The sequence below is a fragment of the Mytilus galloprovincialis genome, chromosome 11 (assembly GCF_965363235.1).
Source record: "Mytilus galloprovincialis chromosome 11, xbMytGall1.hap1.1, whole genome shotgun sequence".
Classification (NCBI taxonomy): domain Eukaryota; kingdom Metazoa; phylum Mollusca; class Bivalvia; order Mytilida; family Mytilidae; genus Mytilus; species Mytilus galloprovincialis.
In genome coordinates this window covers 71,871,571-71,899,198 of record NC_134848.1, presented here as the reverse complement: position 1 = coordinate 71,899,198, position 27,628 = coordinate 71,871,571, and the positions used below count along the sequence as shown (strand labels likewise).

The following is a 27,628-nucleotide window of genomic DNA, read 5'->3' as shown; positions in this document are numbered from 1 at the left end:
ATATCTCGAATAATAACTATCAGACCATGCTGGAGTACCTTACAAAAAACACAAAAGCAAAACGTCAGAAATTATGGAAATTGAAAGACTTAGATAGATTTGTTGATTGTTTTGACAGCACCACAGCCATAGACAAGAGTTTTACTAAGGACGAACTTCAAGGAATGTTGAAAGTTAACACGCAAGAGATTAAATTATTTGGACTTAAACAAGGACTTTCGTCAAAATCCAACAAATGCATGTTTACAAACTTCTTTGCAAAAGTGTCTGGCTCTAAAGTTGTAGCAGTCTCTACCAAACTTAGATCTCCTAAGGCATTGAAAGTTCTATTGCGAGAGAAATTTGCGTCCGTTCGAAAAGAAACATTAAACCGGATAAGTTCGCATATTGAGTGGCCTTTCAAGCTTGACAGTTGGCAAAGACAAAACTGTTCACCGATTACTATTTCGGAGCTCCTAGAGATGGGTTTTGTTACAAAACACGACTGGTTTACAACTCCAGAGAGATCCAGTGATGGTACTATTTTACTACGGTTTCTAGACCATCATCATTTACTTACAAACTGCAGAATCCACTGCTGTAGAAATGGATTTAAGGCTCTAAAAATAAATTCTTTTGCATGGTTGAAAGTAGCTAAGTCAAGCAAACTAAATGGTACAGGACTTAACGTGGCTTATGTTGAAGATCTTGTTGATTCTCAAAGCAATTTGGTTGCTCAGCTTACATTTAGTAAAGATGTTGAGACGGAAATGATCAAAAACAATGATGCATCAGAGGCCAACTTTTGCCGTTTGATTAGAGAATGGTACGAGGCAGTGGATGAAAAAGGTTTATCAGCGAATGGACGTGTACAAAAGCTTTTAAATTTGAGAGAATTTCTTCTTGACTCATGCCAAACATGTCTTAGACAGTTTCCGCCACCTGGAAGTCATGTTTGTGACATACCTGTTATTTTGTTTACTGGACTAATCACTAGCTGTGAAAGGCTTATTCAGCTTTATCGCCTTTCAAAAACTGGAACATACAATGTCAGATCTATTGGAAGTTTGGACAATGAAACATTTTTCTCCTCGTTTAGAGACTTGGACCCAAGAGGTGCTGGTGTGCTAAAAACATCTGAAATCCCTAAAGCCATGAGTGTAGCATGTGAAATATTAACAACAAGGATGAATCCAAACAGGTAAATGTTTTAATTTTTTGTTTATAAAGAAATTACGAAACATGTGAAATTTAGAAGCAATTGAAATTTTAGAACTGGCGGAAGTGACACTTAAAAATAAACACAATTGAAATATAAATAAAAAGATGAGGTATTGTTTCAAATGAGAATACTTCTATCCACAAAAGTTTAATTGAAATAGATGTTAACTAATATAGACAACTGTGCAGCCTTCAACAATGAAAACACACATACCATATAGTCGGCTATAGACGGCCCTGACATGATGAATATGAAAAACTTTAGTTGAGAAAATTACGTATAATTTATAGCAAAGCAATTACGAAAATAATGTATATGTCGGGCGCGAACCAACACAACCAATGACATTGGACTGGCACATAAAAAATACGACGGGGTTAAACATCCGTTAGCGTTTAACCCTTCCCGTTTACCTATAACAATGATGTAACAGCTCAAAACATAAAAATATCCGCCAGCAACAATAGGGAACAGTCGTCTAACAGGACCCGAAACTACAACATACCATGGTTCTTATCATAACCAGTAGCATGCTAAAACCTTTGACTTCTTATATACTTATTAGTGTTACTTTTGTTAAATAGGGGTTTCTATCTGAACACAACTACTAAACGTCCAGTCTACAATCAACAGACAGAGATACTACTTCCAGTTGTAAAACACAAGCAGCAACTGTACAAGAAGAAGATGTGGCCAAGAAATCAGTCGGTGGTTTTAGGTACTAAGTTTAATGAAACTTTATATCAATAACTATTATGGTGTGTCATTCTGACTGAAAAATTTAAATTACAAACAAAATGTGTTATGTCCAGCAGTCATTTAACATGAATATGAGTTTAAGTAACATCCCTTCTCTTAATGAAAAAAAAATGAATAAGAAAATCCTGTTCTTATATTCATAATATTAACAATCTTTAAGATGTTAATGATACCAAGAAAGCATAACTCATGAAATAGTCAGTAGCATCACAAACTCCGTCATGAATTGGGCTCGCTCACTCCTGAAGGGTGAGGGGATCCTGTACCATAGGGGCAGCCATTATGTCGGTCATTGTGAGTAAAATAAAGTGATAATTCACATCTTGTGATATGCATCAGGCGGAACATGGTGTCTTTATCTACATATATTGTACGTGCATCTTTGAATTATGTCTAGCAATAAATAACGATAGATTTCTTAACACTGTAATTATATTGAATAGAATTATATAAAACATCAGTGGGAGGATCCTATTTTTCAATATTTGTTTCTAAATTTTTTAATCTTTTAGTGCCGCAGTCGTACTATAAACTTGAATTTAAAAGAGCTAATAAAATATGATTACGTTTATTTATTTCAGAAGCCATGCAATGTTTGACCAACCCCGAAGATCCACTGCTAAACGGAAAAGTGCAATCGTGAGCACATATGATGGATTTGCACATGGTGCTCAAGGAATTCGTCAGTACCATAGGAAAGATGAAGAAAAAATCCTTCCTCATAAAAGAGCATGTTATGATATTTAGAAATGTATATCATGTATATGAATGCTAGACATGAATCAAAAAACAACTTTTGAATTTATTAAATTTTTATTATTTGATAAATTATTTTGTTTTACATATTTTACTATGTCTGGTGAATGATCGAACCCAACGGAAGGACTTTCCACACATACATGTATGCACTTTCTGCCCGTGTTTCCCACTATGGTGCTGGTCTAGTGAACGCTTGCTGTTAAACACAGCATTACATTCCATACAGTTGTATGACTTATTCCCTTGACATTCTTTGACATGTCTTGCCATTGATTGTCTATAAGCGAAAGCCTTGCTGCATACGGTACATTTAAACGGTTTGTAGTTTAAATGTTTACTGTTGCGATGACCTTCAAAGTGAGCGTTATCGTTAAACCGTTGATGGCAAATACCACACTCTATTGGGCGTGTACTGACATGGTCCCTTAAATGGCGACTTAGGCCGATTCTTGAAGTATATTTTTTGCCGCAAACATCACACATTAAAGGGTTTGAATGTCGTGCTTCATGTTCGTTCAAAGCCCATCTATCTGAGAATTTCGCTGGACAATGGGAACAAATCAGTTGATCCCCATGTGTTCTCATGTGGCGTGTTAGACATCTTCTTTGAACAATTTTAGAACAGATGTCGCACTTGACTTTAGTTATTTTTGGTAAACCCTGTTGAGCTTCATTATTGTTTTCATCTAATTTACCATCATTTTTATTAAGTGAACCCACTGTTTCTTCAATTAGATCAGTATCACCAACAGCTTCAAATGACCCGTCTAAAGGAGCAATAGATGTAATTGCCTCTGAAAAATATGTATGAGTCCAATTCAATGCATTTGTGTAAAATTTGGAGCCGTATCGTGTTAATAAATAACAAAAAAAAAAAAACAATTATGAATTTGGCTGCGTTGTATTTTTGCTTAACATATTTGGTTACACAATGGAAATATACGTTTTCAACACAGACACTGAACAGGCATTCATTAGCGCTAAAGAAGGGTTTTACACATTTAATTTTAAAAACTTATCTAGTGAACTCCGAAGTGACGCGACAAGTTGTCCTATGTCATACCTTATTGTTACGCTATACTGAAAATAGTTTGATGGTTTCAGATCTCTGGGTGTCTCTGTTCAATCTATTCACCCGTTTTATAGAAACGGGCAGATATAGAGTTTGGCCTATTCAATTCATCCTATTGTTGAAGAATTCATGTTTGTGTTGTTAGTTTGCTGTCTCATTTATGTATTTCCCACGTCATCTTACATTTGATATTACCTAATAAATTGGAAATCAAATAAGGAAAAATGATATACGGCAAATATAGATAGCATAAAAATATCATTGAATGTTCTAAGAAGTTCAAATGAAGTGTACTTGTGATATATATCAACAAACTTACCATCTGTTTCATCTCCGTCCATCTTCTAATACGTTCTGTCCTATTACAAACGATAATTTTTGGTCTAGACAGGTCAAAATTAAGGTCGTACACGGTTTAAATGTACATGTAGCAGACAATGTAACACGTGTTTCTTTGAATTTCAATCCTTTTTCAATCACATTTTATAATTAACCACCTCATACTTAAAACTAGAAAGCAGGAGTTTTTTTTTCAGATAGTATAGAAACTATATTACTTTTAAAGTAAAATATTTGAAATAATTTAATGATACTATACACAATGCATTTATAAATATGATATTACAAACAAAGATTTTTATTGATTCGTAATAATAATTGATAAACTTGAACGTTATATCGGCTTAAATCCAAAATTGGAGTTGTGATCTTTCATATTTTGAATTCGAACTTTGAAAGTACTTTTTATTGTAATTTCACCTATTATAGTTCTTCAACCAATAAGTTTTAAAACTGTTGTCCATGTCACGCGTAACTATTCGGTTTCTTATATGGTTGAGGACTTATGGTGTACTCTTAATATCTTTTGGTTAGTTTTGTAGTTGGGTTACTGTATCATGGACATATAACCCCACATCTCCTTTTATTCATCATTAATTGGTTCGAAATATAAAATAAAGAAAAACCAACAAAATGTATAGTTTTCTAGAATAGAAAATGAAAAACAAGAATTACATTTTGACTGGCTGCCACTTTTGAGTAGAAGTCTTATGTTATCTAACAAGAGATGCCGCTCATGATATCCCCGGCAGAGTCAAGCATGGACATATAGAGAAAAGATTATATGTGAAACAGAAGCAACGCTTTGTCTCTTTTTTGTAAAATTATATCGAAAGCTAGTTTAAAAGAGCAGTGAATTTTAATTTATATTGTAGAAAACTAAGGAAAAGTAACATGACATGTTTAATTTACTCTTTGACGATTACACCCACTAAATCTTGTTAAACAGGCTTTTTTTTTCTCTCAGGCAGTTAATATATAGTGTATCTTTGTTCAATAACAGGCGCTACCAATCAAATTTTCAGTATTAAAGTGAAACACATATATATTTATTTCGATCTAAACCATGACAATCTTGACCAAAACCATGACAAATTTCTAGACTCTTAACCGAACCATGTCAATCGCTTAACCAAACCATAGCAATTCCGATATCTCGCTTATTCTGCATTAATTTCGTGAAACAAAGATTCCAATATAGATCGTTTGACCTCCAATACAGATTCAAACATCTTATTTGCTTTTTATCTGCTCGTGTGAATAGAACTGAAGCAATAGTTAAAGGAAGCGACATAAATTAACCATGTCAAACTTATCCAAACTATGACAAAATCACTGTACTAAACACTCCTCGATATGACGACCTTACTACCCGTGAATTAAGTTTTATATTTCCCAACAATATACTACCATTTAAAATGTATTCTCCATATAGTATAGGTTCTTAGACGGTAAACCACAAGCTTTACACGATTTAATTGATACACAGGTATTCAAACATTTAAACTACTGTTTTGACACGATATCTACATTTAAATATAGTTTTCAACCTCAACATTGAGAACATATCATTTCGTTCCACGTCATATAAAAAACTATAAATACATATGTGAATTTAAAGTGCCTTTCAAAAGACAGTTCATTGATATATCGCCCTTGAAAGACGAATCATTTTTAGATATGTTGTACAATAGAAAACTAAATAGATTCATAATCAATGTAAAAGGATTTAAACAAGTTTTTTTTAAATAGTACACGATTTTTCTGTAATTGCGATTTAAATGAGTTTGCATTTAAAAAGTCATATTGTTAATATATATTGTTCTTGAAAGACAAAGCAATATTGAATATGTTATTTATAATGTAGTTCATAATCAATATAGATTGATTTGTTTAGGTTTTTAATAGATGCATGGTTGGTTTGACATGTTTAAAAACCTAACGTTCGATAGTCATTGAAAACAATTGCGTTTCTTTTAAAACCAAGGGATAAAAAGTGATCATGGTGATATCAAGTTGAATGAAAGTCATGTTCATATATGTTTTTTTTTCCACCTGACACAAGTACAGAAAAAAGCATTTTTATTATAACATGTGTTGTTCCATATTGGCTCTGGTACACCCCACGACTATCATGTCAACTCGGGGCTTGAGCCGAAAGATGATGCCAGGCAACTAATCAAATCAAATCAATCAAATAATTTTATTGGTGTAAAATCCAAATATTGGATTGTTACCAAGACAAACCTGACAATCATAACAAACAAATAATATTCAAATTTCAACAACATTCATATTCTATAAGACTATATTTAGATGTTTTGGACGGGATACTTTTGCAAATTTGAAAGATCCCTGTACAATATTCATAATGCAGTTTTCATAACATAACAATAACAATAACAAATACTATAATAAAAATATAAAATAGCCATAACTGTTAAATCGACTTTCTTATCAGCTAGGCTATTTCTTAAAACATATAAATCATTAACTCCCTTTACAATAGTTTTAGTTACGTTAAACTCATATACTATGAAGGAAAAAAAACACAAAAATAATCTATTTGTCACATATTCATGTTCTGCAGAAAGAAAAAGAACAATTCACATCATTTTGGACGACTATTTTGAATATGGTCAAAAACAAAAATAAGAATATGTCATAAATTGGGCTAAAGCGATAATAGTTGGTTGACTAATAATTGCATATGCAACAAATATGTTATAATCTGCGATATTCTATACAGAGTTAAATATGTCTGCAATGAAGTGTTTTTTGTGGAAAATTTTAACCACTGAATATATCGTAATTTGACTATTAATACGTTCAATACAATTCGTCAAAATGAACAAAAAATATCTCTTTAGAAATTAATGGTTCCTGATTTTCTCGTGTACGAAAATTCTTCTGTTTAAGTTTCGTAAATATTCCGTGAGTGTATGCAACATTACTTATAATGTATAAGATCTAAACCCATATTGAACCTCAATTTACGACGACGGCTGAACCTATAAAGTCACTATGCGACTTTTGACGGAAATGACAGAAAAAAAGACATCGGCTATTTTGCAGTCATATAAACCTCGTTTCTGGTGATAATACTATCAAGGACAGTTTTGGACCATTACATGCATATTGTACACTGCTTTGTAAAATCCCTTTTTGGATAGAGTATATTGTTATTATTTAGCTTTTATTGCGTAAGGGAAAGGCACTTCGAAATAACAGTGTTCTCGAAACAGTAGTTATTACATGGCTGATTTTTCAATCCAAAATTATTTTGTCAGGCTGTTCATTATAGTTTTTAATATAATTCTTTCACTTCTTTATAAATTACTATAGCTGACTATGCGTTACTGGTTTTGTTCATTGTTGAAGATTAAACGGTGAATATAGCTGTTAACTTCCATATATATTATTTGGTCTCTGGTGGAGATTCAATTGCCAATCATTCACACTTTTAATATTTATGTATATTTACTCATCAAAGTCCTCTGTGCAAATATTTTGAATTATTACTAGTCTATACCGTACAATGGAACACTATTATTTTTTTTTAAAGGAATTGGCTACTTATTAAATTTCGGGTAACGTTGCCGTAATAAACTGATAGTAACCTTTATAACCTATTGACACACAATCATGAAGCACGTGATTTTTTTTTATGACAGAGCAATTTTTATTCTATTAGTTTATATATATCCTTTGCATTCTAATTTTTTAATCAAACATTGTCATACGAGTCGTTAAATTATTTGGTGTATCATATTTCTACTTTTAGAATAGGTTAATACTATCTTCCCTTTACATTTATTTATTTTTTCTCTCGTCAAAGGTCACCCCTTTGCACTTGCGTTTAATTCCCTATGATAATGTACAGTTAAGATTGCTACATACGCCAAATCTGTTTGCGAATGAGATTGCGAGAAGACAATAATACAATAGGGGTAAAGTTTTTAAGATTTTGATAAATAAAAGGGTTTTTATTAAGAGAAGGTCTTTGTATACGTGATTTATGTTGACGCATAGTCATTCAAGGCTATGAAATATATCCATTTGATTTTGGTTATGTTCGAAGGATGTTTGATTAGGTATTGTGGAGCAATATTTTCGACTTCAGATTATAAAAAGGTCATATTTTGTTTATATCTTTGCACGCGTTTAGTCTGTTAACCTTATTATGATCATCTGGTTCTTCTATTAGTATGACTATCCAATAAAAACTTATTTGATGAATTTAGAACTATTTTCAATATTATGTACTGGTAAAAGCCTTAAAGATATTTTACATTCCCAAACAATCAGTAAATAGAGAGTCTATGATAATTGGTCAGGTACCCTTCAGGTACCTATCTCTAGCATACGTCACTGATTATTACTCACGGACATGCGCAATCATATATTTTTTCTCTCAATATTATAAACAAACATTTCTAAGGTAAGTTCATAGACTTCTTTAATAGTTTCAGAAAAGAACGTATAGGTACAATCTTAATTAGCACTCAAGTCAATACAGTTGACCTCGTTTATATGAAGTCAAATGTTAAAAATATAACTTTCAGTTTCAGTTCAGCTATTAAACAATAATGTTGAAAGAAACATTGTGACAAAAAAAGTTCTGATTGTATTTCCTTAATGATCCATATTATCATATGTTCTTCATTTTTCTGTAAGACTTATTCGATTCAAAATGAATTTGCTTTTCAAAAATCATATTGGTTATATATTTTGCCATTAAAAGACGAATCAATATTGAATATGTAGTTTATAATCAATATAAATTTGTTCAGGTTATTTAAAAGGTGCATCATGGTTGGTTTCACATATTTAAAAACCTAACATTAACTAGACATGTTACGAAAAGGTATATTCTCTACGCTGAGGTTGACAAATTAGACTTTAAATTTAGGGACGGTGCCAAAATATTGATTATAGATTTAAACAGGTAAAATTTCAATTCTGTGCGTCTTGGTTAATTCAAATCACATTTATCTAGAGTATCATTATGTAACATCCTATCTTTTGTGATATCATTGCTGACAGGGTCGGATCAATCCATTTTTTATAGGGTGTGTGTGTGGGGGGGTCCCAACACAAGATAAAGGGGGAGGGGGTTTCCAACCATATGTTGGGGGTCCCGACACAAGAGAAAGGGGGAAGGGGGGGGTTCCAACCATATGTCCGAATTCAAATGCATTGATCGTCAAAACAAAAGTGGGTTCCAACCCCCGAACCCACTCCCCCCCCCTTGATCCGCCACAGTCCAGCATATCATAAGACATGAAAGGTGTACGCGTGCAGGAGTGGGTGGGCTAGAAAATGGAGAGCTGAGAGATATACAAGTTCATTCGATTCTAGATTGATAATATATGCATAGTAAGCTAGTTAGATCCTAGTTTTATTTGTTGTATTACAGTTCCTGACAAAGTTCATAATGTCGCTCCACTTATATCGCACAAAGCTCTACAGTCTGGTCGATTTGTCAGTCGGGTGTCTCCATAAGCTTCCAATGACTCTGAAAGTTTTTAAGCGCCTTATAGCGCGTTAGACATATACCCGGCACTCTGATAAACGCAAATTCATTTTTTTATATTTCTTCTTTCTGCTCCTGGTGTAGCTCTTAATTTTTGGCGTCTGAAGGGGGTTACGAAGGGCGATCGACAATGATAAAAAAAAGATCCGCTAAGATGACAAAATTCTAGGGGAAATCTAACTCCAAACCTGGTCCAATTAAAGGCAATAGATTATACTGTTGGGCATCATGTTGGTGTCCTATGAAACCACTTCGAATAAATCTAAGTTATTTGATTTCTGTTGTCCACAATCACCTGTGTATGAATGCAATGTCTGCATAAGGTGGTGTTAAGGTGTAAATGCAAAGTCATTATGCAATGCTTTTTAAGCTCTGCAGGGATGTTCAACCGGTGAGTAGTGAGTCAAATTTTACACAAACTTCTTATCGTTCTGAACATGCATGAAATATCTGCCACTGGAAGTTAAGCAACTAAAAATCAATCACTCAAAAACCCCTTTTAAAGAAAATACAAATTAAGCTGAAATTGTTTAAATCAAGACAAATTTAGAAGGAAATAAAGGAAGAAAATACATGCGTTCGCCGTTATATGACCGGGAGTAAGTTTTCTAAAACTATAAAATGCAACAAGTTTCAAGTTGAAATCGTATAAAAATCGTCTTTTAGGTGATTTAAAACATACCCCATTAGATAAAAATTTAGATGGCAAACAACTGGATCAAAATACATATGATCACTCCTTTGTTTGCTTTTTATTACTTTATAAAAAAACAAACAAAAAAAAACGTTACATATATACATGATATATTCACCAGAAGGTATAAACCAGATTATAATACTTGATTTTTTTTTTAGGTCTAATAAGGACTCGCCGAAGAATTCACACACGTATGTACCCCGTGTCTCCGTTACCCGCATATCTACTGCTGTATTTACATGACCGTGCCCCCCTCCCCCAACCATTTTTTTGCATTATAGTTTCTTCAAAATATTATGGAATTTATTAATATCAATTTCCTATATTTCTTAAGGTACAAATGCTATTGAATATTCGTTCCATACGAATGTCTGCAAAGGATTAATGCAGTTTTCAAATTATAGTCAATGTATACAGGTAATATATTTTGTGTTTTGACACAGTCTCCACATTTAAAGTTTAATGTGTCAACCTCAGCGTCATGAATATACCTTTTCGTAACATGTCTAATAATCATACGATGTCATTGAGATCATTGTACTGTGTGTCTTCCATTATTTATAATACATATATAGCTAGGTGTAAAGGGTGATCGTGATGATAATAAGCGGAATGTAAGTCGTGTTAATGTATGTTTTTTCCACCTGTCACTTAGATAAGTACAGGAAAAGCAAGTAATGGGAAATCTTAGAGTGACATATGGTATATTAATATATTAATGTTTAATATTTAGACTAGGGACACATTCGTCTGGTTCTATAAGAGACTAGATATGTGCAGACAACAGCATGCATTTCAATGATTATAAAACCCTAACGTATAGACCAGATTAATTTATTTAGCTCTATTAAAGTAAAACATATCAAACTAGTTTTGTGCATTTTTTAAAAATATTGTTTATTTGTAAAAAAAAAGCCATCTGCAAATAATATGTTTATCCACTTTCCGTAGAAATTAATTTATTTTTACAACTTGGACATAGCATTGTAATATAACTTCCTTTGCAATTGAAGACAGAAACCACAATTAATAACAATCATTAATAAAGTTTCTTGTCTTTTCTATTCATATGTTAGAATATACAAAATCTCTCAAAGCAACGGATTACTCATCGGATTAATTCCATGACAACTGCATGTAATTAGATCGAGATGATCGCCTTCTAAATAAACCTTTTGAAATATAGATAATTTAGAATTAAAGAATTTCCATTTTTAAGCAAAAACGATTTTTTTTTCCTGCGCATGTTATGACTTCAGGTACATCAAAATGTAAATTTAAGCTAATCATTCTAAAGTTTCATCAATTTTCTTAGTCCAATTTTCATTTTCTCCTTTACACGTTTTTATTATCTCGTATGCATCCAAACACTTTAAGGTCGAAATATTTCTCTATACACTTGCAACAGTCTCATGCTGATTTAGTAACTTGTTGATTAAATGGGCTTGAATATGACAGCTAATTTCCATTCGTTCTGTTGTTTTGAAAAGTCTAACTTTTTGTTTTTCGTTTTTTTTATGAACATATCCCTTTTGGAATTTACTTAAGAGTTGGGTATTTTTGTTAATTGATTTTAAAGACATGGATATTACAACTTGTGCTTTGATGCATATTCATAGATTAAAATTTAAGTAAGGACAGAAAAGAGGTGCGGTATAAAGGCCCTATTAGCCTATGTTTGAAATGATAATACTAAAATAACATATCATTTATGAAACAAGACTTTAATAACTTTGGATCCAATAAGGCTTTTGCGATATTCACCTAAATGTCTTTAAAATGTCAACAATAACTTAATAAAAGGCCATTAAAGTATTTATAAATGGCAATTGAGACAACTCTCAATCAAAGTCTCAATGTGCAAAAAGTAAACAATTGTAGGACAAAGAACAGTCTTCAACACGACGTTCAGGCTCATACCAATCCACAAGCTATAAAAGACCCCAAAAAGAATAGAAAACCACCATGCAAACAGGAAAAACCAACGGTATAATATATATAAAGGACGAGAAACGATGAAACACACGTATGAATTACACAAGCAAAAAACAACCCCGGAACAACAGGCTCCTGATTAGGACAGGTGCATACACATGCAACGGATTTAAACGTTTAAACAGGGACCAACCTTAACCTTCACGTGAAACAGTAGTGCAACATTACAACGACAAATCACATATTCATACATTGTCAATTGAATCTCGATCAACCATTGGGAAATAATTTCATATGGTAATTGTCCTACCTTTTTTCATTTCAAAGTTTTTTTACAATAAAGTAAATTTCTTGTAATCGCTTCTTGTTGGGTAATCTCAGATCCTCCTCGTACAAATTTGATTATACAAATTTCTACTAGTGAATGTAGTTTTACTTATTGTTTTTCCTAATTGAAGTCGATTGTTTTCAGTTTTCTGAACTTTAATTTTTACTTATAGATTTTTATATTCCAAATTGTACTAGGAGGATTCTGGATCATACGGGATTTCCATTTGTACTGCATATTTGTATCATACGACTCCAAAAAATAACATTCAATCCACGTTTCTTCTTTATTCTCTCATTCTTTATATATCTAGATCTTACGGTGTCCACACTATAATTATGTTCAAATCATATTTATTAGTGTAGGTTATGGATTTTATGAAATATAACATATGATATAAATGTCATATTGTTCAAGGCTAAGGCTCAACTACTCTTAATTTTGATTCAAGTTTTCCATTTACTAAATTATGAAATCTTCTACTAATTTCAGTAACAAACATTATCACTGTTGTGCTTATTTCAGCATTATGTGACCTCACAAAATAAAAGCACTGCATTTCAAGCATACTAGAACTGAATTGAGATATGGCTAATAAAGAGAGGGAGAATTTCTACAGAGGATCTACACTTATAGTAGATAACACCAAGACATCATTTGTGGATCTTCTAGAACTCCATTTATCTAGGAACAACATATCGTTTGAAGATTTTATAACCCAACATCAACACCAAATCTACCACTTGTACAATACTAAAAAATGCTGTCATTGTTTCCCAGGATTTAATCTTCCAAACAAGCGCATACTTTATTATCCACAGTTGGAAATACTTTTTGATAAGCATGCCAAGAAACCTGGACATAATTTTGGAAATCGAAGTGACTTTTGTTGTGCCAGAACTAAAACAGGCATAACGACAGATGTTCTTGATATAACGCTAACAAGATCTTTATTGGTGAACTTCTGTCATGATGTTTTTTGGTACAGCTGTTTGACTCTACAATCACAATCACTCCCGGAATTCCTTAACAAAAACAAACATCACATTTATCATCTAAGGGAACCAAACATTCCATGCTGCCAATGTCCGCCTGGTTTCTTTTTCCCAGTGACCGGTCCGTTGATAGATCTTCAGTCATGGAAGGTTATGTTTAACCTGCCCGAGTTACCCTGTCCACTTCATCGAATTGTCCCAAGTGATTTGGTTTGCACCGTGTCAGCGTCTCGTGTTATTGATGTAAGAAACCTTCGCGATCAACTAACCAAAGTTCTTATAGAGCAGTGTTGTCCACTCAGACAAACAATCGAAAAACTAATCCTCATCAGAAATAAGGTCCAAGGACATGCAAGTGATGGAAGAATATCAGAAGCTGATTACGGAGGATATGAAGTGGACATTACATTAGGAATTATGGAAGTTGCCAAAGTTTGTAAAAATGAAGCCGCGACCAAACAGTCTCTTTCAAACGTAAACAAACGTTCACTGGATGAAACCTTATGTATTCAGTACCAGAATATGTTGTTGGAGCAGATACAGAAGGAAAAACGATTAGAAGAGGTAATGTTATAGATTTAAAATCGTTACACAAAATCAATTTTCAATAGCAAGGAATCTTTTTCTTTCGTGGTTCTTTTGGTAATTTTATAGGCTGTCCATTCATTATTAGGTACGATGATAATTGTATTGTATCAAGTTGCTTTCCCCGTCTTCCCTTAAAATGTATCTTCAAACTTGCCGGTCGCGAAAGCCCATTGATGAGTTAAAGCTCCACCCCGGCTGAGTTTAAGTTGGTAATTCACGAACAATATTTGTGTTTCTGCTCACCGCCCAACACTGAAATTGTTGATCTCAGTCGAAATTATTAAATAAAAATCAAAATGTTTTAAGAAAATTATTATGACGATTAATTGGAAGTTGCCCTAGAAGTATGCTTATACAATAAAATTACAGTATTCTCTTCATTTATTAAACCTTCCTTCCTACAATCATTCTTTTATGATTTCCATATCATCAAATACTTAAATAAGATAAGTCCGTTATTATTGTTTCCCTTGATATACACTTCGAAACAAGATGTTGCCAAAATTTCTTTTCATGTGGCTTGCAACTAGCTGATGCAAAAGGTACCTTGGATTTATCATGCATTAATACGAATTTAAGCAGAGGTCAAAATAAAAAAACGTCAAATTTAACTATGATCTTGATCTTAATTTTAAGGTTACCAAGCAAGACCGTCATATCAAAATACCACAGGTCTTTACTATATATTGTTAATGATTCAGTTATTTACCAGATATCTTATTTTCAACAGGGCCGAAAACACATGTTCAATTTTACCTCACCGCTTCAAAAAAAAGTTCTCTTTTAGGACAGATCGCAACTATCAATTTTCTGATAAATCTTATGTCGATATGTATTACAATTTATGAGGTGTCGTGCACAATCAAGAGCAAAAAATATAAATATGACTTTGACCTTGACCCCAGTTTCTTCTTGGTGGACACAGGACCTCAAATCAAAAGATCCCAGGTCTCTATCACAAATGGTTTATGAACTACTATTACATTTCTCTTATCTTAAATACATAAGGGTAAATTACTGTCATGGGGTATTTTCAACGACAACCTGAAGATATAACCAATAAAACAGGATATAATATTCATGCAGTTGCAAAAAATAGGTGCAAACCAGAAAAGCAGTGTTAAGGGAGATAACTCTTACAAAGAAAAGTGTCAGTGAGGCGGTGTCAGTTTCTTAAGCATGTACTTTTCTATATCGCATAACAAAAATCTAAGAGACATTTTTTAAAACAACAATACAGCGCTAGGAAAAATTAGGCAAACAAAAAATGTTCAGAGAACAGTTTAAGGTCTGTCCACCCCCCTAAATGCACTTATTTTGATATAGAAATATCAAAAACCGTTTTAAAATATCATTTCTGGTGTCAGACCATGGCTCACTTGAAACTGATTTCAAACAAAATATGGATTTTATACACTTTTGTTTAAAATGAGGAGATAATTTGCTATATCTGGTTTGAAAAATATAATAACATATATTATATGATAGGACACTTTTTCAATTCTTTATAAAATGAATGCAAACAATGGCTACTTACGGTCTGCTCAATGTCTCTTTGTGTTAACTTGTTCAAGGTAACCTGTCTTTCTAACAACAACATCATTTTTTTTTTATATTCATGTCTCAGACATGGTTCATAATGTATCAATCCTAACTTCGGGTTTATTTACCATAATAGATACAAAAAAAACTAAAGAAATGCGGTATCCATCCATGTTTCAAAATGAGTACATATACAGCACATACAAGAAATCTAGGATTCACTTTTTGTATGCACTGTTTGTGTGTAAGGGATGTTTTAAATTTTTGAAATGTAGTTAAACCACCAGAAATATTGATAAACCCATATGCAAGTTGATGTCTTCCGCATAGGTGAAATATTTCATAATTGGAATTGAAAAAAATTTCCCCGTATATGCAATGCTTTATAATAATATTTTCAATTAGTTAATTTGTATGAAAACACGGATTAAACATATTTCATGATACTCATCAAGATGTAAGCCGCAGAAATTCTGTAAGAATATTTTTAGATTAAAACTACACATAGTAGATTTTGTAAGTTTCTGATGAGATTTTAATTATTATAAGCGTCGGTATCGTCAATCTTTTTGTTTACCCACCTAGTTTCGTTGAGTTTTGAGTTCATGCTCTTTACATCTTGTTTTATTAATTCATGTATGCAAAGGAATTTGAACATCAATAACCTACTACTGCCTCTCTGTCATTTTTGAGTCACGGCCTGTGTTCTCATTTCAGAAAATTGACGACATTGCAGTGCAAATACCCAAAAAGATAGAACTATCTCTCAACAACGCCTTACGCAATACCATACCAGACATGGTGGAACAATCTGTGCAATCAGCACTAAAAAAGATATATGACCCAAATTCAAAGCTGACAATTGGTAATGTTCTAACAGCTACTAAGATGATTTCGTCTTAAGAAATGATAGTGATCACATATTTTCGTTTTCATTTGTCTTATGTATTTTAACAAGCAAATAATATACATGTAGATACATTTTTTATATCGGATTTTTAAAGTTAGACAAAGGAAAAGTCTTATTCTTATGTTCCAGATTTGAAGGAGAGGATAAACTGTGTTATCTATGTCTGTTCGTATGTCCGTCTGTACGCACATCCCTCCGTCCTCTAAAATGTGTATTGCATTTTTCTACACTTTTGTAACTTTAATATCCGACTGTATACTATACTGTGTGCTGCATTTTCAGATTCATTGCTCTGTATCTTCTTTTAACTGAATATTTGGAATCTTTAGCACATAAAGTAAGCACGTATGACAATTAATCGCAATGTTTTAGGTCACCACAAAAAATATACCGAGCTTTTTATTCCGGTTTCATGCTGTACCATGTGATACGTTTTCAGATCCATTTCTCATCAACGTACTGTTTACTTAGTACTCATATTGTAACACACAATGGCTAAAACATTGCAATCTACCTACAAATTTAAGAGAACATGTGTTACTAAAGCATGAATTTTTATATGCAATGCATTTCAACTTCCTATTTACTGTATGCTTAAAGTAAGGTACATTAAAATGAAGGAAAGGTCACTTTCTTAATAATTTTATGAAATAAAAAGTAAAATAGCAAAATACCGAACTACTAGGAAAATTCAAACGGAGAGTCTTTATCAATTGGCAAAGCAAAAGCTCAAAACCATCAAACAATTGGAAAATGATTGTCATATTCCTGACTTTGACAGGCATTTTCTTATGTAGAAAATGGTGGATTGAACCTAGCTATACCTTTCACTTGTATGACAGTCGCATATTATTCAAGTATATTGACAACAATGTGTGAGCAACATAAACAGACATAATAGGTACAATTATATAAAAAACAAACAATCAACATTGTGATATAATCTTAATCTCTATAAACACAAATAACTATTTCAACTAAGAAAATCAAAATGAATGAATGGTCTTTCCTTTTTTCTTTTATTAATTGCCTTCTTAGTTAAAAAATATATGGTTTCTAAGGACTTTTATGTTCATAAGTGGTTGCTTAGGGCAAAAATCATTCCTAAGGATAAATATATTAAAATAAGTTATTAAAAATGTCATATGTACTATTCATAGTATTTAAAGTTAAAAAAAAATAAGTGATTGCTAAGGACTTGTATGTCGTTGCAAGGGACAAAAATATCATTTCCAGTAATAAAAATGTCATATTTATATTATTCATAGCCTTCTAAGTTCAAAAATATATGGTTGCTATGGTGTGTTATGTCGTTGCTAGGGACTTGACCTCTGACTTTGACCTAACTTTGTAGATCTTATTATGCTGATCATTTTTGCATTTCAAAGTTTCTTTCTATCTCTAACCAATTTTGAGTTATAAGCAAACAGTCATAATTTCGGACCCCAAAAAAAGTTGCGCATTAATGACCCAAACATTTTCCACTATTCAAAACTTCTGTAAGTATAATGGTTTCTGAGATTATCCCATAACAAGGTGTTAGGTCAAAGGTCAAGGTAACATACAAATTTGACCTTGAGGTATTTTTCAAAGATACATGAATTGATGATGATAGGTGAAGATCCTAGGTGTCTACAACTTACGGTTTCTGAGTTTTGGTGGCCAACCGACACCGGTTAATTTTCATAGGGGCATAACCCTACCAATGAGTCGTTGAATCTTTTCGATCCAAATGTAACGAAGAACCGGGGTCTGGTCCTGAACAAATTTCACCCTTCGTTTACGGTTACGGTGTTGGAACGATAACAAGGTTTTTGGGTTTCGGAGGGATTACTCCGAACCGACATAATATTTCGACTCACAGGGTGAGTTCTGGATAGGTATTCATGACACCGATACAAAGTGTGAACATGAAAGCGACATGGTTTACGTTTACGGAGGTTTATTTTGTCAAAGTTTGGCGGAACAAAAAGAATAATAATAATAATTAAAAACCAATTGTTCATAGAACAATTGAAGGTCTTTCCACCAGTTAATATCTATTTTGATATCAAAATATTAAAAATCAGTCTAAAATGTCAGTTCATATGGCTTTATGATGTATAGATATGAATTTAAAGCAAAGGTCAAAATCTAGAACGTCAAACTAACCTATGACCTTGACCACAATTTCAAGGTCACAAATTGAGGATGTCAAATCAAAAGACCCTAGGTCTCTAATATGTATGGTTAATAAGTTATATCACTTTACACATAATTTTAGATATGATAGGGGCAAAAACTCCCATTCATTGTCTACGAACCCTTTCAACTAAAATTATAAAGTTACGATATGTCGCAACTAACAATTTGGTCAAAATAATTTGTCGATATCTTATACGGTTTTTGGAAATGAGTGGAAATAAGCCTAATTCAAAAGTTAGAATATAACCTTGACCTTTGACCTTGACCTAATTTTCATTTTTTGGACCAAGGATCTCAAATCAAAAGACCCTAGGTCTCTAATATGTATGGTTAATACGTTATATCACTTTACACATAATTTTAGATATGATAGGGGCTAAAACTCCCATTTATTGTCTACGCACCCTTTCAACGAAAATTATTATGTTACGACATGTCGCAACCAACAATTTAGTAAAAATAATTTGTCGATATCTTACAAGGTTAATGAAAATGAGTGAAAATAAGCCAAAATCAAAATTAAGAAAATGACCTTGACCTTTGACCTTGACCTAATTTTCATCTTTTTGGACCAAGGATCTTAAATCAAAAGACCCTAGGTCTCTATCACTTATGGTTTACCAGTTAGAAATGCATTTCACTTATATCATATACAAAAGGGGGAATAACTCTCATATGGAATCTCTATACGGCTTCGGTCAAAATAAAACAGCACATCCTGGGGATATAATGAGCAATTTGCAAAAATAAATTTGTCGGTTTCTTGTACGGTTGTGAAGATAACGCGATAACAAGAAAAACAGTGTTCGGGGAGATAACTCTTATATGGGAAAGATTTTGGTTACGCGGTGTCAGTTACAAAAGCGTAATAACTGTTCGATATCATATACCATATGTCTAAGCGACATCTTGCGAAACAAAAAAATTGCGAAGGAACAAAAAGTTGGCGGAAGAAAGAAATAATAATAATAATTAAAAACCAATTGTTCAGAGAACAATTGATGGTCTTTCCACCAGTTAAGACCTTTTTTTTTATATGAAAATATTAAAATTTGGTTTTAAATGTCAATTTTAGCGTCAAATGACAGCTTATTGAACGCTTATTCCAAAAATATATGGTTTCTATAAAAAAAAATATAGAAAAGGGAGATAATCTTTTACTTCAGGTTTAAAAAGTTTACTTGAGGTATTGTTTGATAGTTTACTTGACACTGATTCCAAAAATATATGGTTCTATATACTTTTACATTGATTAAGTGCAAAAAATAGCTACTTCCGGTTTACAAAAGGTCACTTCCGGTTGTGTTTTTTAAGGTCACATTGCTTACAACTTAATGCAAACAGTCTCATGGCTTTATCATGTGTACATATGAGGTAAAAGCAAAGGTCAAAATCTAGAACGTTTAATTAGCATATGACCTTGAGCTCAATTTCAAGGTCATAAACCAAGGACCTCAAATCAAAAGACTCTAGTCCTCTTCTTTATATTGTTCATGAGTTATATTACCATACGTATGATATTAGATATAAAAAGGGGGAAAACTCGCGTCAAATGTCTACGTACCCTTTCGACTAAAATTTATGTGTTACTAAATGTCGTAACTAACAATTTTATGAAAATATTTTGTCAATATCTTATATGATTTCTGAAAATAAGAGATCACAAGCCAAAATCAAAATTTTAATCATGACCTTGACCTTTGACCTTGACCTCATTTTCATTTTTTTGGACCAAGGACCTCAAAACAAAAGACCCTAGGCCTCTAACACTTATGGGGTTCCAGTTAAAAATGCATATCACTTATATCAAATATAAAAGGGGAAATAACTCTCATATGGAGTTTCCGGATAGCTTCGGTCTAAATAAATCAAATCATCCTGAGGATATATCGAGCAATTTGGTAAAATAAATTTGTCGGTTTCTTATACGGTTGTGAATATTAAGCGATCACAAGAAAAACAGTGTTCGGGGAGATAACTCTTACATTGCAAAGATTTTGGTTACGCGGTGTCAGTTACAAAAGCGTAATAACTGTTCGATATCATGTACCATATGTCTAAGCGACATCTTGCGAAACAAAAAAACTGCGAAGGAAAAAAAAGTTGGCGGAAGAAAAAAAATAATAATTAAAAACCAATTGTTCAAAGAACAATTGAAGGTCTTTCAACCAATAAGGATCTGTTTTGATATAAAAATATTAAGATTCAATTGAAAATGTCAGTTGCTATGTCTTTATGATATAAAAATATGAATTTCGAGCAAAGGTCAAAATCTAAAACGTCCAATTAACCTATGACCTTGACCTCAATTTCAAGGTCATAAACTAAGGATCCCAAATCAAAAGACCCTAGGTCAGTATTATGTATGGTTTATGAGTAATATCACTTTACGTATAATTCTAAATATAAGAGGGGCAAAAACTCCCATTTATTGTCTACGCACCCTTCCAATCAAAATTTATAAGTTACGACATGTCGCAACTAACAATTTAGTAAAAATAATTTGTCGCAATTTTATAAAATTAATGAAGTAAGTGAAAATAAGCCAAAATCAAAATTTAAAATTTGACCTTGACCTTTGACCTCGACCTAATTTTCATTTTTTAGGACCAAGGATCTTAAATCAAAAGACCCTAGGTCTCTATCACTTATGGTTTACCAGTTAGAAATGCAAATCACTTATATCATATATAAAAGGGGGGATAACTCTCATATGGAGTCTCCAGATAGCTTCGGTCCAAATGAAACAGAACATCCTGAGGATATAACGAGCAATTTGGAAAAATAAATTTGTCGGTTTCTTATACGGTTGCGAAGCCTTAGAGATAACAAGAAAAACAGTGTTCGGGGAGATAACTCTTACAAGGTAAAGTTTTTTGTTACGCGGTGTCAGTTTCAGAAGCGTATTAACTGTTCGATATCATATACCATATATCTTAGCGACATCTTGCGAAACAAAAAAACAGTAAAGGAACAAAAAGTTGGCGGAAGAAAAAAAAAAATAATTAAAAACCAATTGTTCAAAGAACAATTGAAGGTCTTTCAACTAATAAAGATCTATTTTGATATGAAAATATTAAAATTCAGTTGAAAATGTCAGTTCCTATGGCTTAATGATGTATAAATATGAATTTCAGGCAAAGGTCAAAATCTAGAACGTCCAATTAACCTATGACCTTGACCTCAATTTCAAGGTCATAAACCAAGGATCCCAAATCAAAAGACCCTTGGTCTGTATTATGTATGGTTCATGAGTAATATCACTTTACGCATAATTCTAAATATAAGAGGGGCGAACACTCCCATTTATTGTCTACGCACCCTTGCAACCAAAATTTATAAGTTACGACATGTCGCAACTAACAATTTAGTAAAAATAATTTGTCGATATCTTATAAGGTTAATGAAAATAAGTGAAAATAAGCCAAAATCAAAATTTAGAATTTGACCTTGACCTTTGACCTTGACCTCATTTTCATTTTTTTGGACCAAGGATCTTTAATCAAAAGACCCTGGGTCTCTATCACTTATGGTTTACCAGTTAGAAATGCATATCACCTATATCATATAAAAAAGGGGGGATAACTCTCATATGGAGTCTCCGGATAGCTTCGTTCAAAATTAATCAAATCATCCTGAGGATGTAACGAGCAATTTGGTAAAATAAATTTGTCGGTTTCTTATACAGTTGCGAAGCCTTAGAGATAACAAGAAAAACAGTGTTCGGGGTGATAACTCTTACAAGGTAAAGTTTTTAGTTACGCGGTGTCAGTTTGAGAAGCGTATTAACTGTTCGATATCATATACCATATATCTAAGCGACATCTTGCGAAACAAAAAAACAGCGAAGGTAAAAAAAGTTGGCGGAAGAAAAAAAATAATAATAATAATAATAATAATAATAATAATCAGAACAAATACAATAGGTCTTTCACCTGAAAGGTTGAAAGACCTAATAATTAAAAACCAATTGTTCAAAGAACAATTGAAGATCTTTCAACCAATAAGGATCTGTTTTGATATAAAAATATTAAGATTCAATTGAAAATGTCAGTTGCTATGTCTTTATGATATAAAAATATGAATTTCGAGCAAAGGTCAAAATCTAAAACGTCCAATTAACCTATGACCTTGACCTCAATTTCAAGGTCATAAACTAAGGATCCCAAATCAAAAGACCCTAGGTCAGTATTATGTATGGTTTATGAGTAATATCACTTTACGTATAATTCTAAATATAAGAGGGGCAAAAACTCCCATTTATTGTCTACGCACCCTTCCAATCAAAATTTATAAGTTACGACATGTCGCAACTAACAATTTAGTAAAAATAATTTGTCGCAATTTTATAAAATTAATGAAGTAAGTGAAAATAAGCCAAAATCAAAATTTAAAATTTGACCTTGACCTTTGACCTCGACCTAATTTTCATTTTTTTGGACCAAGGATCTTAAATCAAAAGACCCTAGGTCTCTATCACTTATGGTTTACCAGTTAGAAATGCAAATCACTTATATCATATATAAAAGGGGGGATAACTCTCATATGGAGTCTCCAGATAGCTTCGGTCCAAATGAAACAGAACATCCTGAGGATATAACGAGCAATTTGGAAAAATAAATTTGTCGGTTTCTTATACGGTTGCGAAGCCTTAGAGATAACAAGAAAAACAGTGTTCGGGGAGATAACTCTTACAAGGTAAAGTTTTTTGTTACGCGGTGTCAGTTTCAGTAGCGTATTAACTGTTCGATATCATATACCATATATCTTAGCGACATCTTGCGAAACAAAAAAACAGTAAAGGAACAAAAAGTTGGCGGAAGAAAAAAAAAATAATAATAATAATAATCAGAACAAAAACAATAGGTCTTTCACCTGAAAGGTTGAAAGACCTAATAATAATAATCAGAACAAAAACAATAGGTCTTTCACCTGAAAGGTTGAAAGACCTAATAATAATAATAATCAGAAGAAATCCAATAGGTCTTTCCACGAAAAAGTGGAAAGACCTAATCAGAAGAAAACCAATAGGTCTTTCCACGGAAAAGTGGAAAGACCTAATAAGAATTAAAAACCAATTGTTCAGAGAACCATTGATGGTCTTTCCAACAGTTAAGACCTTTTTTATATGAAAATATTAAAATTTGGTTTTAAATGTCAATTGTACCGTCAAATGACAGCTTATTGAACGCTAATTCCAAAAAAGAATGGTTTCTATGGAAAAACATATAGATAAGGGAGATAATTGTTTACTTCCGGTTCAAACGATGTTATTTCCGGTATAGTTTGATAGTTAAAGTGACACTGATTCCAAAAATATATGGTTCTATATACTTTTTCATTAATGAAGGACAAAATATAGCTACTTCCGGTTTACAAAAGGTCACTTCCGGTTGTCTTTTTCTAGATCAAATTGCTTGCAACCTAATTTAAAAAGTCCCAAGTCTTGATCATGTATACATATGAGGTAAAAGCAAAGGTCAAAATCTAGAACGTTACATTTACCTATGACCCTGAGCTCAATTTCGAGGTCATCAACCAAGGACCTCAAATCAAAAGACTCTAGGCCTCTACTATATATAGTTAATGAGTTGTATTACCTTACAACTAATATTAGATATAAAAGGGGGCAAAACTGGCATCAAATGTCTACGTACTCTTTCGACTAAAATCTACGTGTTACCACATGTCGCAACTAACAATTTAGTAAAAATAATTTGTCGATAAGTTATACGGCTTTTGAAAATAAGTGAAAATCAGCCAAAATCAAATTTTATAATATGACCTTGACCTTTGACCTTGACCTTATTTTCATTTTTATGGACCAAGGACCTCAAATCAAAAGACCCTAGGTCTCTATCACTTATGGTTTACCAGTTAGAAATGCAAATTCTTATATCAAACATAAAAGGGGGGATAACTGTCATATGGAATTTATATACGGCTTCGGTCAAAATAAAACAGAACATCCTAAGGATATAACGAGCAATTTGGAAAAATAAATTTGTCGGTTTCTTATACGGTTGCGAAGCCTTAGAGATCACAAGAAAAACAGTGTTTGGGGAGATAACTCTTATTTGGGAAAGTATTCGGTTAAAACGAGTTGGTTTCAAAAGCGTATAAACTGTTCGATATCATATTCCAAAAATCTATGCGACATCTTGCGAAACAAAAAAACAGCGAAGGAAACAAATTAGGCGGAAGAAAAAAATAAAAATAATAATAATAATTAAAAACCAATTGTTCAGAGAACAATTGAAGGTCTTTCAACTAATAAAGATCTATTTTGATATGAAAATATTAAAATTCAGTTGAAAATGTCAGTTCCTATGGCTTTATGATGTATAAATATGAATTTAAAGCAAAGGTCAAAATCTAGAACGTCCAATTAACCTTTGCCCTTGACCTCAATTTCAAGGTCATAGACTAAACATCTCGAATCAAAAGACACTAGTTCCTTAATATGTATGGTTCATGACAAATATCACTTTACGCATAATTCTAAATAAAAGAAGGGCCAAAACTCCCATTTATTGTCTACGCACCCTTGCAACCAAAATTTATAAGTTACGACATGTCGCAACTAACAATTTAGTAAAAATAATTTGTCGATATCTTATAAGGTTAATGAAAATAAGTGAAAATAAGCCAAAATCAAAATTTAGAATTTGACCTTGACCTTTGACCTTGACCTAATTTTCATTTTTTTGGACCAAGGATCTTAAATCAAAAGACCCTAGGTCTCTATCACTTATGGTTCAACAGTTAGAAATGCATATCACTTATATCATATACAAAAGGGGGGATACCTCTCATATGGAGTCTCCGGATAGCTTCAGTCAAAATAAAACACAACATCCTGAGGATATAACGAGCAATCTGGAAAAATAAATTTGTCGGTTTCTTATACGGTTGCGAAGCCTTAGAGATAACAAGAAAAACAGTGTTCGGGGAGATAACTCTTATTTTGGAAAGTATTCGGTTAAGCAGAGTTGGTTTCACAAGCGTATAAACTGTTCGATATCATATACCATATATCTAAGCGACATCTTGCGAAACAAAAAAACAGCGAAGGTAAAAAAAGTTGGCGGAAGAAAAAAAAAAATAATAATAATAATAATAATCAGAACAAAACCTATAGGTCTTTCAACTGAAAGGTTGAAAGACCTAATTAAAAACCAATTGTTCAGAGAACCATTGATGCTCTTTCCACCAGTTAAGACCATTTTTTATACGAAAATATTAAAATTTGGTTTTAAATGTCAATTGTACCGTCAAATGGCAGCGTATTGAACGCTAATTCCAAAAATGTATGGTTTCTATGGAAAAAGATATAGATAAGGGAGATAATTGTTTACTTCCGGTTCAAACGATGTTATTTCCGGTATAGTTTGATAGTTTAAGTGACACTGATTCCAAAAATATATGGTTCTATATACTTTTTCATTAATGAAGTACAAAATATAGCTACTTCCGGTTTACAAAAGGTCACTTCCGGTTGTCTTTTTCTAGATCACATTGCTTGCAACCTAATTTAAAAAGTCCCAAGTCTTGATCATGTATACATATGAGGTAAAAGCAAAGGTCAAAATCTAGAACGTTACATTTATCTATGACCTTGAGCTCAATTTCGAGGTCATCAACCAAGGACCTCAAATCAACAGACTCTAGGCCTCTACTATATATAGTTAATGAGTTGTATTACCTTACAACTAATATTAGATATAAAAGGGGGCAAAACTGGCATCAAATGTCTACCTACTATTTCGACTAAAATCTACGTGTTACCACATGTCGCAACTAACAATTTAGTAAAGATAATTTGTCGAAAAGTTAGACGGCTTTTGAAAATGAGTGAAAATAAGCCAAAATCAAAATTCATAATATGACCTTGACCTTTGACCTTGACCTTATTTTCATTTTTTTGGACCAAGGACCTCTAATCAAAAGGCCCTAGGTCTCTATCACTTATGGTTTACCAGTTAGAAATGCAAATTCTTATATCAAACATAAAAGGGGGGATAACTCTCATATGGAATCTATATACGGCTTCGGTCAAAATAAAACAGAACATCCTGAGGATATAACGAGCAATTTGGAAAAATAAATTTGTCGGTTTCTTATACGGTTGCGAAGCCTTAGAGATAACAAGAAAAACAGTGTTCGGGGAGATAACTCTTATTTGGGAAAGTATTCGGTTAAAACGAGTTGGTTTCAAAAGCGTATAAACTGTTCGATATCATATTCCAAAAATCTAAGCGACATCTTGCGAAACAAAAAAACAGCGAAGGAAACAAATTAGGCGGAAGAAAAAAAAAAAAAATAATAATTAAAAACCAATTGTTCAGAGAACCATTGATGGTCTTTCCACCAGTTGAGACCATTTTTTATACGAAAATATTAAAATTTGGTTTTAAATGTCAATTGTACCGTCAAATGACAGCTTATTGAACGCTAATTCCAAAAATGTATGGTTTCTATGGAAAAAGATATAGATAAGGGAGATAATTGTTTACTTCCGGTTCAAACGATGTCATTTCCGGTATAGTTTGATAGTTTAAGTGACACTGATTCCAAAAATATATGGTTCTATATACTTTTTCATTAATGAAGTACAAAATATAGCTACTTCCGGTTTACAAAAGGTCACTTCCGGTTGTCTTTTTCTAGATCACATTGCTTGCAACCTAATTTAAAAAGTCCCAAGTCTTGATCATGTATACATATGAGGTAAAAGCAAAGGTCAAAATCTAGAACGTTACATTTACCTATGACCTTGAGCT

General features: G+C 32.5%; 1 long non-coding RNA gene across 3 annotated transcripts in view; it reads left to right on the top strand.

The window, feature by feature from the left end:
- Nucleotides 1–8,511: 8,511 nt before the first annotated feature.
- The window catches only part of LOC143052753 (uncharacterized), a 53,239-nt gene continuing 34,122 nt past the window's right edge, over nt 8,512–27,628 (top strand). Inside the window, exons 1-3 of one of the 3 annotated variants that reach the window (XR_012971226.1) lie at nt 8,512–8,571; nt 13,152–14,185; nt 16,469–16,616. This is a non-coding gene — a long non-coding RNA (uncharacterized LOC143052753). Of the gene's footprint in view, nt 8,572–10,513; nt 10,555–12,224; nt 12,351–13,151; nt 14,186–16,468; nt 16,617–27,628 lie in introns of those variants that run through there. The other 2 variants (XR_012971225.1, XR_012971224.1) reach the window with 2 other exon arrangements.